This window comes from Rhamphochromis sp. 'chilingali', assembly GCF_963969265.1.
Source record: "Rhamphochromis sp. 'chilingali' genome assembly, chromosome: 17".
NCBI classification, from domain to species: Eukaryota; Metazoa; Chordata; class Actinopteri; order Cichliformes; family Cichlidae; genus Rhamphochromis; species Rhamphochromis sp. 'chilingali'.
Window position 1 is genome coordinate 9,502,826 of NC_137944.1, and position 12,130 is coordinate 9,514,955.

The 12,130-nt window shown below is 39.2% G+C and overlaps 1 protein-coding gene across 4 annotated transcripts in view; it reads right to left on the reverse strand.

Moving 5' to 3' along the window:
• Window positions 1-12,130, reverse strand: part of hivep3a (HIVEP zinc finger 3a) — a 54,246-nt gene that overhangs the window by 37,313 nt on the left and 4,803 nt on the right. For 2 of the 4 annotated variants that reach the window (XM_080862709.1, XM_080862708.1), the window contains exon 1: window positions 2,301-2,589. The exons of the other annotated variants lie outside the window; for them this stretch is intronic. The gene's annotated coding sequence lies outside the window, so the exon portion shown is untranslated. Of the gene's footprint in view, window positions 1-2,300; window positions 2,590-12,130 lie in introns of those variants that run through there. 4 annotated transcript variants of the gene reach the window in all.

Genomic DNA, 12,130 nt, shown 5'->3' on the forward strand with positions numbered 1-12,130 from the left:
CATAATTTTGCTGAGAGATCTTGTGGTAATCTTAGATGAGTAGTTTATGGACAAAACCCAACAGGTCATTCAGTGTTCCCCTAGTGCTAATGTGTAAGAGATGTTGGTGTAGTATAACTGAAGTAATGTTGTTAAGTCCTTAAAGTCATATTCTTTTATTGTAATGACTTATTTGAAGCTATTTTTATTTTTGTATGATACCTGATATATATGGAATATGACTGAAGTAAACTAAAGTCTAAAATACTTAGTCATTTGTTTAATAGTAATAACATTATATAATTCACATATAAAACTATGAATTGTAATTTTAAATGGTTTAAAAGCATGTAGAATAGCATATGTAAGTAAGTATGTTTCTCTTTTTTTTTTTTCTTTTTTTTTTTTTTAAATCAAGAAGCAAAGACAAAAAGGGAAAAAGAAAAAAAAAAAAAGAAACGGGGCAGGGTTCGGTGGCTGAATCATCCATCCCCCACCAATGCCAAAACCAAATCTACGCCCTTGTCGTGTGGGGATCCTTTTTTTCAGCATACGGCATTGGCACATTTCATATAAGTAAAAAAAGGATGAATGTAAAAATGTACAAAGACATTTGTGATTAAGTCATGCCATCTACCAGGATGGTGAAGGTGAAATGAGGGTGGACGTTTCAGCAAGACGATGATCCCAAACACACAGCCAAGAAAACTCAACTGCTTTTAGAGAAATAATAAAGCTGACAATGTCCCATCTAAATTAAGGGATTTAAAAAAAGAAAGAAGAAAAAAAAAAAACCCGTAACATTATTCTGTCTTCTTGGAAGGCTTTGAGGTTTTGTACATGTGTTCCTCTGTGTTAAAGTGTGGAAGTGAATGAGTTTGAGTCTGTAGCGTTTCAGGGAGAATGTGGTGGCTGCAATAAAGAGAAGCAAACATATCAGCACTCTGAGGTTTGCCCTGTGCTTTGATGTGAAGTTTTTGTGCTGCTGAAAACAAGATGTTATGATCATGTAGACATTAATTAACAATAACTCAATGTCCAAACCTGAGGTCAGTGTAGAGCTGGGCGATATGAGATTTTTTCATATCACGATATGTTTTTTTCATTTCAGGTGATAACTATATCTATCACGATATAAGCCAAATAACTATATTTGTAAGATTTAAATGTGCCGTTGCTCACAAGTAAAATGTGAAATAATCAGCAGCTTGTTTTGATTTAAATATTTATTTCTCATAATAAGTTCAACAGGGTAGATGTACTTAAGGAACATGAGACTTTTTCAGATAAATAAAGGCAAATATTGCAAACTACACAAAAGGCAGCCGCTAAAGCGTTTAAGTTTCAAAATAGAACAAACAAAACAGACTAAATTGTCAATTCCACTTAGAAACAAAATATTAATTCTAAAAATAAATCTTAGTTTGTTTTACAGAATAACAGACAAAACTGACTAACTTTTGTCAATATCAAATAAACTGAGAACTAAAAGGAAATTCTCAATCTCTCCTTGTTGTATAGCTGAGCTTTTCAAACAGTTTTAACAGTTACTTTAGTCTGACAAAAGCCGAATGACGAATTAGCGCTTCCAGTCAGAGACTGAGGCTACGTCCACACGTACACAGGTATTTTTGAAAACTGAGATTTTCCGTTTTCGTTTTAAAAAATAATCCCGTCCACACATAAAGGCAGAAATGAAGGAAAACGCTGCTATGAACATGCCAAAGCAGCAGGTGGCGCTAGATTCCTAACCGTGCAGAAATGTTGGCCAATCAGAAGTCTAGAAGCCTCGGTGGGAAAAAGTAAACAAAGCTGGGGCATAGAAGCAGAACCGAGTCGTATGTGTGGAGGGACAGTAACTGTGTGTATATGTAAGCATTTAAACACTGCAGAGAGTAGAATTAACAGTAATAATAATAATAATAATAATAATAATAATAATAATGGATACTTTATTGATCCCCATGGGGAAATTACTTGTTTTTCTCTGCATTTGACCCATTCACTCAGTGAAGCAGTGGGCAGCCCACTAAGCAGGCGCCCGGGGAGCAGTGTGTAGGGACGGTACCTTGCTCAGGGGTACCTCAGGGTAGCCGTTAAGTGGATTCGAACCGCCGACCTTCCGATCATGGGGCGACCACTTTACCTACTGAGCTATCCCTGCCCCAGTAACAGTATTGTAGAAATTCATTTCACCGAAACAATAACGTGGCGCACAGTGTGACGCATGCACCAGTTTATTGTATTTCCAGACTTGCTTTCGGCACAATTTACAGTGCACGCTACTCTGTTTTTTGTCAGACTTGAAATAGCCGAAATACCTTCACACTACGGAACTTCTTTGGCTCTTCCGTTCAACAATCTCTCCGGCATTGGAACCATCATCTGTTTTCTCTTCGGTCACGCTCAGTTGATTTTTCTAGTCGGCACACTCATTTCCTCCATTACGCGCTGGCTCCATTACCCGCTGGCTGCTTCCCAAACAAACACACTTGCGGCTTGGCACTTGTGCTGTACGTAACAAGTCACGCGACGTGATGCTGCGGCTGTGATTGGTTCGGCTCTGCGCTACTTAATTTGGATTGGCTGACCTTTTTTTTTTTTTTTTTTTTTTTTTTTTTTAAGAGGACAAGAGCGGCGAGGTCTATCGCGATAGCTTAATTTCTCTATCGAGTAAAAGTTATATCGCGATACATATCGTTATATCGCCCAGCTCTAGGTCAGTGGCTCAAAGTTTTACTGACCCATGTACATTTTTACTGCCTTGTGAAAAATGCTTTTCTGTCTGAGACAGATATCTCTATGTATGTATATTTAATTGAGACACTGTTTTATATCATTTCACTTTTAATCCCCTGACCTCCAAATTTAGACTCACCGCTGTTCACTTCCATGTAAAATAGGACGGCTGCCGTCAGCCTTCAGCAAGCTGTATCATTTAAACATGATGTCAGACTATAGTAACAGTCAATCTGCATGTTTTAATGTAGCCTTACTGTAGAATTTTTGCTGTGTAAAACAAACGGCGGTGGATGGAGCAGCTACAAAGTTTTATTTTCTTCACATTGGAGTTTGTTGATCAGGTGCTTTGATGAAGGATGCACTAGCTTTTCCCCCCCAGTAAAGTTTTGATGGAGGTTACAGGAACAGTGCTGCTGTTTTGGATGCCACGTTAAACCAGCATCATCATCACTTCTGTTGTTTTATCAGTTTTTTTTTCTATAAAATTGGGCTTAATGTGGTCAAATGTTTTATCCACACGCTGCTCCTAAAAACATTTGTATTGCAGGTCTGTTTTTAGTCACAAATGTGGGTGAAACACTCACCACTGATCATGGTTCCATGGTGCACTACAGAGCCGTGCATTAATCGAACCATCAAAGCAAAGACTTTGTGTCGATAATTTTTTTTTAATAATAAAATTATTCAAAATACTTGAATTGTTGCAGCCCTGTTGTTGCAACTACAATAAATGGAAATACAGAGAATTAATACTGATTGTTAAAAGAAACTACTTCTGCTATAGACTGCATATAAAGGATTGATGGAGTAATGTCATTCAAGAAGTCTTGAAACTAATGATTAACATCATAAACTCATCTAACAATTTAATGAGGTTATAAGAAAGGGAAAATCTTCCATACACGTTTGTAGAATTTGACCGGAGAAGTCACCCACTGTCGGTTTAAGGTACATTCATATTGGCTTCCCTTTTTTTTTTTTTTTTAATATGTATGATTTGAATATATCTATTGGGCAATGCAAAATTATATCCAACTTTCTTTCTTTTTTTACCCCAAACGATTTATAGAAGAAAAAGTATTTTAATAAAAATAAATGTAAGATTACTTACAGCTGTAAATGTGGAAATCTCACAAAAGACTTTCTACTGTGATAAATGATTAATTTTGTGCTTAGCCGAGTCCAACATGTTCATCAGTGGACAGAATTTGTTCTGCTGCCTTAAAGACAGAAAGGTTGCCATACATTCATAGTAGTGATTAGTCTACAGTACTTTTAGAATTTGGTGTTGGGGCTGTTGACTATTTTAAGGTTCACAATAATAGATTTAAGAGTTTTTATTCTGTTTCACAGTCATAGCAGCTAAAATATTAATGTATAATAGATAAGAGAGAAAAGCAGGAGGGATTAGTTTGTTACAGTTCTGATGGTGCTGAAAAACTCCACACATGGCACAATCCCCCATTAAAATGAACATTATACAGTTTTCTGACTGCCTTCAGTCACGTGGAAAACCATTTTAGAATGAGAAAGATGATGGACACAGATCCATCTCTTCACCTTACCAATTAAGCAAAACCAATTAAAAGATATTGACACATATGTATGAAGCAAGGTCATATTTGGATCGTTGAATTCTTGAAGAGAAAAAAAAAACCCTATTCACCATACAGGGATGATATTTCTTCATGTATTTCTTCAATGTCACATTTTGTCAGAGAAGAACTTTACACATTTTCAGTACTGTAAGATTATCAAAACTGATTTACGAAAAAAAAAAGATTGTTGAATGTTAAAGTAGATCTTGTTATAGATTTCTACATTAAATTCTATTAAGGGCAGCTTGGCTTTTAAAGAAGTGAATGTGGCCGAGGCATAGGTGCCATAAAGATGTTTCAAACCAAATCATTCTGAGTACCAAAGCCGTGACAGCGCACGGAGCCTCAGTGCATGAAAAGAGCTAAATCAGGAAACTAATGGAAACCAGTGAATAGCTGATAACAACCGCGTGCAAAGTCTTCACAGGGGAGTGAATGCGTGCAGCAGGCAGCAACTCTGTGCGATGTGATATAACTCAGATGGATCAATACTAACACAGTAGAGCCTGGTGCATCTGGCTAGGTTGTCTGCTGGGTTAAGCAGGATATGGAACACAAAAGTACATCCTAGCCTGTTTTTATTTCAAGTCTAAATAAATAAGTGAATAAATAATTTGCTGACCTTTTGTGCATCCAGCTCATTAAGGCACAGTTCATTTCAAAAACAGCGTGCCAATTTTTGGAGAAAGCACAGCTCAGATCAAACCAATCCCAATACAATGAGGTTTTTTTTCCCCTCAAGCTGGGCAGTAAATGCAAACCAATCTGCCTGGATCTCAATGTGACGTAATGCAGAGAGAGAGCAGCCATATGTGCTCTTATTTCACCAACAGTGAATCAACAGACAGGGCTGAGGCAACCTGCCAAAGAGCCTGCTTGTTCAGGAATCTATACTGTCAACACACAGAGTGGCGCGAGAAACTGCTGTTACTGTAGGCAGCAGTAACAACTGACAAACACTTCTGAATTAAAGCAATAACTGGGACGTGGCCACGAACGATCTCGAGGTCTACCTGTGGGTACCAGCTGAGTCAGCAGTAGCTGTGTGAAACCATGCTATCTACCAGTGCTGCACGATCAGATATAAGAGTAGTACCGAGGAACAAAGCCACCGACACAACTAAAGCAACATAACACAGAAGCTACTACCATGGGGATCACAGAAAATCACAGCCTTTAACAACAATGACATGTCAACAGGAGCATGCAGAGCAGAGGGAGACAGTGTGATGCAACCCTAAATACCATACACACACAATGCAGCATGTATCCACTTTAAGGCTGCTAGAATCAATCATTTTAAACGACTAATGAATCAGGTGGCAGTGTAATGCATTACACGTCACAAACCCACAGAAAGTTACTCTCCACCCTCAGCTTCATAAAGCAGTTCAGCATCTTTCACATCACTGTTTTGGTGTTGTGGTGAATTTTGACACTTTACAGTTTTGGTCCTCTCTAAATGAAAAGGCTCTGATAGCTGTGACTTACCTGCAGGCCCATGAACAAGACTGATACACAAATAAGAGAATGACTATTGGACTTAAAAGTTATTACATCTCACACCAGTGACGTCATTTTGAAACCATTTGATTTTGTAGCCAGATGAAACTAGGAAAGAAAAAACAAGATGAATGATGCGCAAGCTCCAGAGCTGAAAAATTAAGCCAAAGTGGAAGTGCTAAAAACTTCAGTTCCTAAAATGGCCACTTGAGGCTGCATCCAAAAGGAAATCAATACCCAAAATGGGTATTGATTTGGATAATGGGTATTACAGGCTGGCACAAACATGGTTTTGGTCTCTTTGGTCCCCCCTCATAACAACTAGATAAAGGTGGGGGGTTTGTTTTGTTTTTTTAAATATAACACAGTGGGCTTGATGCTGAAGGCCAGTGGCATGACCACCCTCGCACTTAACTAAAAAAAAAAAAAAAAAAGTAAAAACAGACCATCCTGCAGTCTTTAAAAACACCAATAAGACAAATTGAATTAGATTAAAAAAAAAATACTGCTGACTAGGGCTGTGCAATATGACCAAAATCTCATATATAACAATTCTATCATCCCGATAACGATATAAATCACAAAAATGTAACATTTTCTGTAAATTCTGTGAATCTCGGGCAGCTCGACTTGCGTGAAGTGTTTGCAGCTGTGCGTCATGTAGCTGGAGTCGAGTGTTTTAACCGATGCATGAAACTATACATTTCTAGACATAAGCTGTAACGCCCGCCGTTTTCTTTGTGAGTATTTATTACACGGCGTGCTGCGGGGAAAAGCCTGTTCTAAAGTTTGAGTCTAAGGTTTATTTTTTAGCACCTGGCGGCTCTTTTTTGCTTCTCATCCGTAAATAATCTGCTCTTTCACATGATTCAGTTTATTTTGAAAAGTCTCAACAGGATCTTGAGCTTTATTGTGAAAGGTTTATGTGGAACATAAACAAGCGGACACGCGATGCTGTTACCGTCATTGTTGCTAACCACAACACATAAAAACAGGCGCTTGTCCGTCCGTAGTGTATATTACGTATATTAAATATAAGAGAAAGAGAGAACTTTAAGAAATGAATATAGCCACTACAGTGTCCATCAAAATGATGAAAACAATATTGCCGTAAACAGTTTATTTTGCGAAACCACGAAACAAACGACAGCGTAAAATGAAACGATAGACGTTTTTATATCGTCATCCGATATATATCGCTATATCGAACAGCCCTACTGCTGACAACTCTTGTATCTTGCTGTGGTGTTCCTGGACGTCTTTACCTTTCTGCACTCGTTCCAAAAAAAAAAAAAAAAAAAAAAATCTATAGTTATCATCAGAATATCTACTATCAACTGATGCTTGACTGGCATTCTGCTACTAATTAAGGCATAAGTTTAGAGGCACTGCCATTTTAAATAATAATAAATATACATACACAGTCAGCTGTATCCAATCCCTGTCTGCTTGGCCTCACCATCACTAATTTAAGTAATTGAACTGGACCTTTCCTCAATGTTTGTGCTGTTGTTGCCTTTTAGATCATTTAATCGAATTATTTAACAAATACTTGCTGTGAAATGCAGGCCATCCAAATAGTTTGTCATCCAGTTCTGGCAAGTGAAACTCTTTTTACTTATTTTTTTGCAATAACTACCATGAATACATGTCTATGCATTGCATAGGTCATTGATACAATTAACACTCTTTGCACTTCACACTCTGGTCACCTTAGCAACAAAACACCACCCCACCATGAGGGCAGACAAAATGTTAAGGTTTAGGTTTCAAAACATGGAGCCCGAAAGCCAGTTTAGGAGGCCATGGTAAATATATCCATTTAAAAAAAATAAATAAAAAAATACAGTCTCTATTGCAGCAGGGAAAGGTGCTCCTTCTGTTCTGCTATTCCGCTGTGAGTGGGAGGGCAACTCTAACCAACCTGCAACAGGTGGAATCTGTTCCACCTCTCTGCACTGAGCTCACCGAGGCTGTGGAGCAGAACTGCAGCCGTCTACACCTGTACTCCAAGATGGTAGCAATGGGACCAACTTTAGAAAGACTCGCAAGCCCCAATTACACTAATCTGTTTATTTCTTGTAAAGCAGGCTGCTTGAAGGAAAAAAAAACAAAAAAAAAAAAAACTTACACACAATAGTGTGTATGATTCCTTGCAGCACACAGGAACACATAACCTTGATGGATGAATTAAAAACTGCCAGAAAGGTGAATGTGGGTACATTTTGTGCTCTCCCTCTGTGTAGGTGATTTGTGAATGAGAACTGCAGCTGACAGGCCTTCTGCCTCACAGGCTGCTCTCTCCTCAGGGGTCACAGAAACCAGAGGTTTCTCTCCACCTCGCAGAAACCCAAGCTGGGCCCATACGCTTGCCTCTGGGGTCACTGATGGCATCCAACCCCCTCCAGAAGAGGGCTGCAGCTCGGCCGATGGCCTAACAGCTCGCAGAGAGAGCACACATGCTCCAATTCCCATACACACACACACGCACGCACGCACTGCATGCATAACACCCGAGCATACGGCATTCACAAAGCACACTTGCACGCTTTTCTGCCAACATGTTTTCCCTGCGTATACACGCAGAGACACCCACACACACCCACACCCATACCCGCACACCCACACAGGGTGAGTGTATCCTTTCATTAACAAGGATGAAAGTCAATTTCCACTCCTGTCGTGTTAGGCTGGCCGCTGGTGGGGAGGAAATCTGTTTGCTGATGGCAGTTTTGACATTCAAGCTAGCGTCTCTGTGGCTGGGGGAAGCCCTGTTTGTCCTGATTGATGATCAGGGCCAACAGAGGGTCTTCTACTGCATGACTACCTAGAATACTGTCACCCTCATCAACACATACGTGTGTGTGTGTGTGTGTGTATACACATCCTTGCACACGTCAGTGCTTGGACCTAAAGTAGGATGTGCATAATACATACGTGAGCTTTATAAGTGAAGAATCTTATTTATTACTGCTGTAGTTGCTTAGAGTTAAGAAAAAGAAGAAAAAAAAAAAAAAAGGGATTTGTCAGGCGCGAGGAGTTTGATGATATATTACATTGGGAAGCGATCTGTTCCAGTGCAATTTCAGTATTATATACTGTAGCCAGTGTAGAGGATAGGAAATGACTGTTTCCTATTTCAAACTTGAACTGCAGTGGCTCGCCAGAAGCAAGTAGTTATAGTCTTGTTACTTAAAAATACACACTAAAACCAAGTCATTGGTGATCATTTAAGTCGACAAAACAGTGTAAAACCACCAACAAAAAGCTTGAAACGTAATAGTATGATGCAATGTATAAATATAAAATATATATACATTTCTTTATAAGTGGTGTGTTTGGTGTTGGTTGAGACTTCTACAATTACAGCGTAAGGGTGGGAGAAAAAAAAATCGATACAGCATAGTACTGCAGTGTTTGAATGGCAATATTGTATTGATGGTGAGACACCAAACATCGATATTTTATTAAATAAATTAAAATGGTCTTGGAGTACTGTGAAAAGAGAGCTCATCTCATGTAGCACTGAGATAACTTACATGAAATCAACACGACCGAAAAACCACCCAATGATGGACACAGCTGACAATGGGAATTCAGAGCAACCAAATGGCGCTATCACGCAAGTGAAATTCTGTCTATGTAGACACAACATATATACACACACACACACACACACACACACACACACACACACACACACACACACACGTGTGTGTGTGGATGTATATATAACAGAGAGAGAGTTCATTAAACAGACTGCCAATAACTATCAACTTCACCACATGCAATCACAGACTGACTCGGTCTTATATCAATATTTACAGCAGGTTTTAGTAACAGTTTTGATACAGTTGAAAAGCTCATTTTGCAGTAAATTTGACATAAACCTATTGCACAGGATAACACAGGTCTTGGTAAAAGTTAAGTTTCAAACTTCATAATTTGCAGTTACAAAAAAAGATAGTAAATTGCAATATATTTTACTGCAATAGTCAGCAAGAAGCAAAATGTTTAAAAATAATAAATAAATATCACAATATCATATTATTGTGGGGTGTCTGGGGACTCCCAGCTCTAGTGGTATGTCAGATGTCATCTTTATTTAGAGTGCTACTGCCCAGTTTGAAATTGCGCAAATCACAACTCTGATTACCAAATAACTCTACCAGAAAATATCTTCTTGGTTTACATCTCAAGTAACAAATGTCCTTTTGCTATCTGCATGGTATTTGTTTATTAGTTGTGACTGCATTTTTTAAGTGAGCCTTAATATGTAATCCTTCTTTTCCATGGTAGTTTAAAAGTTAGTTTAAAAAAATAATAATAAAATAAAATGCACAGCCCACTTGCAGCAAACTGGAATAAACAAAAATCACTCATCCAGTTAAGATCACTGGCAAAACCAGTAGATATGAATGGGTTTACAGGCTGTTCAGAGCTCTGCAAAATTCTGTGGACATGTAAGGAGCACTGGTTATTTCTCGCCAGTCAGTTTGATACCAACCAACCATTTTGCTACTTTTTCAATTCAACAAGGGTTTTTGTATGGCTGATCTTGTCAAGTGACCATGTGTGGGCTTTTGCTCCTAAACAGTTACACTCTAAGATGAATTCAAACACCTATCATCAGTGACAGAGTGTTTTACCAAAGTACACCAAAGCAAATTCATGATAATAATTAAAAAATAATAATTTAAACAAAGCCTAATGAATGCTTAGAAGGCATATATTAATTCAATGATTTAGTTATTTTGCACCAAGCAAAACAGCGCTTAAATATTGTAAGGTAAGGATCGTACAATAATACAGAGAAAACCCCAACGAGCAAGCTTTTGGCAACAGTAGGAAGGAAAAACTCGCTTTTAACAGGAAGAAACCTCCAGCAGAAAAAGCCTCAGCAGGTGCCACCATTTGCCTTGACTGGTTGGGGGTGAGTGTCTCTCATCCCCAACCAATCGAGGAAACACTGGAAGAGAGTCAGAGTTTCAGTCGTGTAACTTACTGACAAATAGATGTAATGCTTACATGATTAACATACTATTTATAAAAAGATTTCCATTTAAACTCAAAAAGGTCCAGCCTGATGAAGAATTCTACACTTGTTTAAATACATTTTGACTTCTTAACCTGGAACACTTCACCTGCTACCAAGGACACTAGTGACTGGCACCTGAGTGACAAGGTGCCCACTGGGGACTCCCTTAAGAACAGGAAGCATGAATATCAATGTTGTCCTCGCTGGCTTCACTGCCCTTGCTGAACAGAGGAACCTGTGAAAAGGACGTAGCAAAAACTATGCCATTTTATAACATAGCAGCACAACGTGGGACTTCATAACACCCACTGAGACTCTGCATGCTGCATAAATGTTTACTGTACGTGTTAAGAACCAGGTGCCTTGCCTTTTGAGCTCCACTCAACATGTTCTCTCCCTCTCCCGTGGCAAAGCCAGTGAAAGCTATTTGGGCTTAGTGCCTATCAATGCCACAGTGCTCCTGCTTGAACATCAGGCCCGATAGGAGTGATGCTAATCTACAGGGATCCATTACAAACTAACAGGAATTACAGCATAATGGTGATAATGATGGTTTTGTTTATGCTTGATACACTGGCAGACATCAGGAGCTTGGTAAGTTGTTCTGGATAAAACTGCATTACAGCTGTAGTCAACAATAATGTTCCTGAACATGTGTTTCGACTTCATTGCTTGTCATCACTTAATAATATGACAATAAGTGAACCTACAGCTACTTCCCACAATGCTTCTCTAATGGCTGTTTTAGACACGCTGGCCCTTCTGTCTTCTGTGAGGTCCAGAATAGAGATATATATATATATATATATATATATATATATATATATATATATATCTCTATCTCTTGTCCGGAGGAACACCAGGCCAGCTGCGAGATATAATCTCTCCAGGGTGTCCTCGGTCTGCCCCGAGGCCTCCTCCTGGTGAGACATGCCCGGAACACTTCACCCAGGAGGCATCCTTATCAGATGCCCGAACCACCTAAACTGGCTCCTTTCGATGTGGAAGAGCAGCAACTCTACTCTGAGGACCCCGCGGATGGCTGAACTTATCACCCCATCAGTAAGGGAGAGGCCAGGCACCCTTCGGAGGAAGTCAATTTCTGCGATCTCCGTCACTACCCACAGCTCGTGACCATAGGTGAGGGTAGGGACGTAGATCGACCGGTACAGTGCTTTTACACTCAACTCTCTCTTCACCACGACAAACCAGTACAGCGTCCGCATCACTACAGCTGCAGCACCAATCCGACTGTCGATCTCCCACTCCC